Source organism: Neophocaena asiaeorientalis, unplaced genomic scaffold (genome assembly GCF_003031525.2).
Source record: "Neophocaena asiaeorientalis asiaeorientalis breed wild unplaced genomic scaffold, Neophocaena_asiaeorientalis_V1.1 scaffold110, whole genome shotgun sequence".
Classification (NCBI taxonomy): Eukaryota; Metazoa; Chordata; class Mammalia; order Artiodactyla; family Phocoenidae; genus Neophocaena; species Neophocaena asiaeorientalis.
Window position 1 is genome coordinate 7,351,560 of NW_020175053.1, and position 6,607 is coordinate 7,358,166.

General features: G+C 46.7%; 1 non-coding gene across 1 annotated transcript; it reads right to left on the bottom strand.

The window, feature by feature from the left end:
* Positions 1-2,215: 2,215 nt before the first annotated feature.
* TRNAW-CCA (transfer RNA tryptophan (anticodon CCA)) lies at positions 2,216-2,288 on the bottom strand. The gene has a single exon. It is a non-coding gene; the product is annotated as a tRNA-Trp (tRNA).
* Between the last annotated feature and the right edge of the window lie 4,319 nt (positions 2,289-6,607).

The window sequence follows — 6,607 nt, forward strand, 5'->3', positions numbered from 1 at the left end:
GAGCGCAGGCTCAGTAGTTGTGGCATACAGGCTTAGTTGCTCTGAGGCATGTGGGATCTTCCCAGACCAGGGCTCAAACATGTGTCCCCTGCATTGACAGGCGGATTCTTAACCACTGCACTGCCAGGGAAGTCCCTCGCCTTCATTTTTTTTTTTTTTTTTGTGGTACACGGACCTCTCGCTATTGTGGCCTCTCCCATTGCAGAGCATGGGCTCCAGACGCGCAGGCTCAGTGGCCATGGCTCACGGGCCTAGCTGCTTCACGGCATGTGGGATCTTCCAGGACCGGGGCATGAACCTGTGTCGCCTGCATCGGCAGGCGGACTCTCAACCACTGCGCCACCAGGGAAGCCCTCACCTTCATTTTTGAAGGATAGTTTTTGCTGACAGTCTTTTCCTTTTAGCACCTTGAATGTGTCCTCCCACTGCCTTCTGGCCTCCATGGTTTCTGGTTAGAAATCAGTTGTTGCTGCTTTCAAGTTACTTCTCTTGCTGCTTTCAAGATTATCTCTTTGTCCTTTGATGATTTGACTATCTTGGTATGATCTCTCTGAGTTGATCCTGCTTGCAGTTCATTGAGCTTCTTGGATGCGTAGATTCATATCTTGTATGGAATTTTGAATGTTTGGGGTCATTATTTTTTTAAATATTCTTTCTACCCCTTTTCTCCTTATCCATTTGTGGGCCCCCATAATATGTGTGTTGGTGTGCTAGGTGATGTCCCATATGTCCCTACGCTCTGTTCACTTTTCTTCATTTTTCTGCTCCTTAGATGGGATAATTTGAATTATCCTAACTTCAAGTTTGCTGACTCCTTTTGCTTGCTCAAGTCTACTACTGAATTGCTCTAGTGAGTTTTTCATTTCAGTTATTGTATTATTCTCCAGAATTTTTGTTGAGTCCCTTTCTATAATTTCTGTGTCTTTATTGGTGTTCTCATTTTGTTTAGACATTATTTTCCTGGCTTTGTGCAGTTTTTTTTTTTTTTTTTTTTTTTTTTTTTCGCTGTATCGGGTCTTAGTTGTGGCGTGCTGGCTCTTCGTTGTGGTTAGTGGGCTTCTCTCTAGTTGTGGTGTGTGGGTTTTCTCTTCTCTAGTTGTAGTGCATGGGCTCTGTAGTTTGCAGCACTCGGGCTCTCTAGTTGAGGCTTGTGGGCTCAGGAGTTGTGTGCGGGCTTAGTTGCCCCATGGCATGTGGGATCTTAGTTCCCCAACCAGGGATCGAACCCACATCCCCTGCATTGGAAGGCAGATTCTTTATCACTGGACCACCAAGGAAGTCCCTGGTTTTGTTTAGTTTTTTGCCCATGATTTTTTTTACCTCTTTGAGCACTGTTTTTTGGGGGTTTTTTGGGTTTTTTGGCCACACAGCTTGCAGGATCTTAGTTCCCCAACCAGGGATCAAATCCGGGCCCATGGCAGTGAAAGTGCTGAGTTCCAATCACTGGACTGCCAGGGAATTCCCTCTTTGAGCATTTTTAAGACAGTTGATTTTAATAATTTGTCTGGTAAGTCTAATGTCTGGGCTTACTCAGAGATAGTTTTTGTCAGTTTTTTTTTTTTTCCTTGAAACGGGCCATACTTTTCTGTTTCTTTGTATGCTTTGTGATTTTGTTGTTGCTGTTGAAAATTGGACATTTGAATATTATAATGCGGAAATCAGATTCTCCCCCTCCCTGCAGGATTTGCTGTTTTTGAGTGTTAAAACAGCACTTCTTCTCTTGTGTTCCACCAGTGTTTTGACTGAAATTTCCTTGAATGCCAGGAGCTTAAAAAAAGTCTCTCAGTCTTTGCAGATTGGTTCTGTGCTAGGGTACTTCTTGAACAGGTAGCCAGGCCAGTTACATTTCTGCCTTCTTCACTTCCTGCTTTCCTTGAGCCTATGGTTAGCTGGTGGTGAAAGCTTCAGATCTTCTCAGTTCTTTTCTTAGCATGTATCCTGTCCTAGGCATATGTGTGACTTTCTCAGCTCCGCAGTGTACCTGGGTGCTTCTGAATGCCCTGATATCCCTGGGTTTCTCTGTGGCTTTACCTCCTTGGCTTTATGCAATCTGTTGTGTCTCACCTGCCATCCTTTGCTGTAGGCAGCTGTGAGTTTTTCATGGCCTTACAGTCTTTTATTTATTTATTTATTTGGCTGCTCCGGGTCTTAGTTGTAGCAAATGGGATCTTTGTTGCAGCATACAGGATCTTTAGTTGCAGCGCGCGGGATCTAGTTCTCTGACCAGGGATCGAACCTGGGCCCCCTGCATTTGGAGTGCTGAGTCTTAACCACTGGACCATCAGGGAAGTCCCCTACAGTCTTCTTGAGCAGTTCCTATGCTTTTCCCATGCTCTGTGGGTTCTGAGCGAGGCAAAATAGAGCACCTGTGTCAGCCCTCCGGGTAGCCCTGGACTGGTTAGAACAGACAGACAGTAATTTGTGAATAAGGTCTGCTCTGCTTCTCTGGAATGGAGGGCGTGGGTCCCACGTGGTAGTCAGAGGTGGCCATCATTCACCCATCTTCAAGATGCCTGTCGCCCAGCCAGGGAGCGGCCAGGCTAAGGGCAAGTAAAGTCGACACAAAGCTTTCCTACTGTGTTTTAGTTGCCTTTTTCTTGATTCTGCATTCACAGCCAAAGGTTGCTGTAAACCTTTGACTGTTTTCCAGAGTTCTGACAAAGTTGGTTCCGATGGTTTCTGCAGTATTTTGTTTGTTTGTTTCTATGGAAGGATGGGAGTTTGGAGCTGCCTGCTTTGCCATTTTGCTGATGTTACACCCTAAATTTTTCTCTTTTAATCAGGAATGAGTGGATTTCATTAAAGGCCATATTACTGTCAATTAGGTTTTGTGGTGTGGGTTTTCAAAGTGGCCTGTTAATTAAGCCCCTCATTGCTTTCTGGATTAATTCCCCCTTCATTACAATGGACTGTTTTTAAATGTTCCAGTGTATTAAATTTCCTAGTCTTTAGTGTGCTTGCATCTGTGGTCATATGTGAGATTGGATTGTGTTTTCTGTGTTTAGTGGATTTTTTTTTTTTTTTTTTTTTGCGGTACGTGGGCCTCTCACTGCTGTGGCCTCAACCGTTGCGGAGCACAGGCTCCGGACGCGCAGGCTCAGCGGCCGTGGCTCACGGGCCCAGCCGCTCCACGGCATGTGGGATCTTCCCGGACCAAGGCACGAACCCGTGGCCCCTGCATTGGCAGGCGGACTCTCAACCACTGCGCCACTAGGGAAGCCCTGTTTAGTGGATTTTGATAGATGGTTATACTGACTTCATGTATCAAGAAGTAGAAATTTCATTCTTTTTTCTGTGTTCTGATTTGCTAATTTTTGCTTTTATGGTAATTTCTGCTTTTATGTTTTGTCTTTTGTTTTCCTTGGTATTTGTTTGCTCTTTGCTTTTTTTAAATTTATTTGTTTTTGGCTGCATTGGGTCTTCGTTGCTGCACGTGGGCTTTCTCTAGTTGCGGTGAGCGGTAGGCTGCTCTTTGTTGCAGTACGCAGGCTTCTTATTGTGGTGGCTTCTCGTTGAGGAGCACGGGCTCTAGGCACGCAGGTTCAGTAGTTGTGGTGCGTGGGCTCAGTAGTTGTGGCTCACGGTCTCCAGAGCACAGGCTCAGTAGTTGTGGCACATGGGCTTAGTTGCTCCGTGGCAGGTGTCATCTTACCGGATCTGGGCTCGAACCCATGTCCCCTGTATTGGCAGGCAGATTCTTAACCACTGCGCCACCAGGGAAGTCCCTCTTTGTTCTTTTCTAACTTGATGATTTGAGTGCTTAGTTCTTTGGTGGGGGGTGTTCATCCCCAGTTGAGTTCCTTTCTTGCCTGGGCTGCTCCCTACCCATGTCATTGTCACCCTGGACTTACAGGGGTGCTGCTGCTGGTTTTACCTTTTATTGAGGAGGTAAGACATGCACACGTGACAATGTTTCAACAACGACAGTGTCTTTCTTCTGTCTGTGCCTCTGTCCCTCATTTGTAAAAGGAGCTGGTAAATGCCTGCCTCTTGTCAGTGTGTAGTCAGACTGCCCTGGATTTCTCTGCCTTTGGGCTTCAGAAGCACAGACTTGGGAGTCAGCTTTGTATTCCTGAGGCCTTGCATCTCCAAAGCTGTGTCAATAATTGTTTTTAAAATGAAATTGAGCTTTGTGGAGAGGCCTCGTACCGCCCTGGTGGTCACTTCACCAGCCTGTTGGGAGAGGACGCAGTCTCTCTGCCATCACAGTGTCTCTGGCTTCTGCACTAGCCCCGAGGCTCGCGCACCAGGTTCTGCTGAGCAGAGTGTTTTTGGGAATGAGCCTCAGGTACACCGATCACATCCCATTGCAGAAGCTGTAACTGCCTTTGCCTCCGTGCAGGCCATTCCGTCTCACAGGTTCTTTGAGCACCTCACAGGCCCTGGCTCCCCCACCTGGGCTCGGGCCCCAGCCTCTTTCGAGGAGCTTTTGCTCCCCTGTCCTGGGTCTGGGCTGCTCAAAGCTGACAGTTGTTGAGGTAAACACCTGCTTGTTAACTTTCAGAGAGAGAGGCCTCCTCTTCTGTTCGTGAAGCCGTGTGTACCCCTTCCAACTGGTCATCCTCCTGCACCTGCGTCTTCCTGACGCTCTCTATTCCCTGGTCTCAGTGAATCACTCCCTCCTCTCTGTTCCCTCCACTCACAATTCATAGTAGTGAGGTCGCTTTTGACTGCAAGTAAGGAAACCCCCCCACTTAGTGTGGCTTTGAAAAGGGAAAGTTGCTGCCCCTGACAGAGTCCTGGGGCAGGGGCTCTGGGCTGGCCATCCAGCGGCTCGGCGAGGGGAGAGCACAGACCTGCATGGGCTTCACAGTTTCCCGGAAGGAAGAGACGGTCTCTTCTTTTCTCTCTCTCTCCTTGAACTTTTTATTTTGAGATAACTGTAGATTTTCGTGCAATTGTAGGAAATAACAGAGATTCCCCAGTAGCCTTCACCTGTTGTGCAACTGTAGTGCAGTGCTGTAACCAGGAAGTGGATCCTGATCAGTCCACCAACCCCATTCAGACTTCTCCATCTGTGACACGTGTGTTTGTGTGTAGTTTGGTGTGACCAAAAACAAAGACGCCCATCCCAGGGGCCCACCACAGACCCCTCACTCCTCATTATCCAGAACCAGGACATGTGGCCACCCCTGGTCTGTCACTGGCCGAGGTGTGGGCAGTACCATGATGGACTGTGCTGTCCAAAGGGAGTATACTGCAAGCCACAGCCGTGCTTTTAAATTTTCCAGAACTCCCATTAAAAATGAAAATGAGGGAATTCCCCGGCGGTCCAGTGGTTGGGACTCCGTGCTTTCACTGCTGAAGGCCCGAGGAGGGTGTGGGTTGGATCCCTGGTCAGGGAACTAACATGGAAGGAAGGAAGAAAGGAAGGAAGGAAGGGAGGGAGGGAGGGAAGGAAGGAGGGAAGAAGGGAGGGAGGAAGGAAGGAAGGAAGGGAATTAAACAGGTGGAATTCACTTTGGTAAGTATTTTACTTAATACAGTATATCAAAAATATTCTTCTACATGTAATCAATATAAATAATTATTAACTAGTTTATTCTTTTTTTTTTTGCACAAAGTCTCAAATCCAGGTGGTATTTTACGCTTATAGCACATCTAAATTCGGAAGAGTCCTGTTGCAAGTACACAATAGGCACTTGGGCTGGTGGCCACCATATTGGATGGGACAGGTGTAGACCAGTCAGGATTTACCCCGGTTCACAATGAGGGGGCAGCATGGACGGAAACAAAACTGGGATTTTGCCAGCAAGGAGACAGCGGGAGCAGCCGTTGGCTGGACAGTCCGTTGGGGTCAGCTGTGGTCCAGCCCCCCCCCTCTTTGGGGCTCCTCAGAGGGCTAATTCTGCTTTTATAACTGGTGGTGTGGGTGTCGTCTCAGCGAGTTCTGGTTCAGGCAGAGACCTTTATCTGTTTCCCTCCCACTTCCTGTCCCTAGCACTGTGCATTACACAGAGTAGGCGCCCCACAAACAGTCTGTAAGTTATTGAATTTGTAGTTCTCAGAGAGCCTTGGAAACTACATTTTGGTGTGTGCAGGTGGATTATTTGTGCAGGGTTGTCTCTGTTTCTTGTTCATTAGATGCCAGTAGCCACCTTTGTCATTGGGACAACCTCAGGCATTTCTAAACCTCTCCAGGAGGGACAACACTGTCCTCAGTCGAAAACCCTGTTTCTGAGTTAGCTTTGATTTCCTTTTTAACAGTTTCATTGAGAGTCACAAACCCTGCGTTTCATGCATTTAAAGTGTACAGTTATTCAATGGCTGTTAGTATATTTGCAGAGTTGTTTCTCCATCACCACAATTTTAGAACATTTTTTATTACTCCTCAAAGAAACCTCCCCTTGTTAGCATCACCCCCAGTCCCCCAGGTGTAGGCAACCACAGAATTACTTTGTAGATTTAGCTATCCTGTATATTTCATATAAATGGAATCATATAATATGTGACGTTTTGTGTCTGGCTTCCTTCCTTAGCATAATATTTTCAAGGTTTATCCATGTTGTAGCATATATTCGTACTTCATTCCTTTTTATTGCCAAATAATATTCTGTTGTAATGGATATATCATAGTTTACTTATCCATTCACCAGTTGATAGGTAT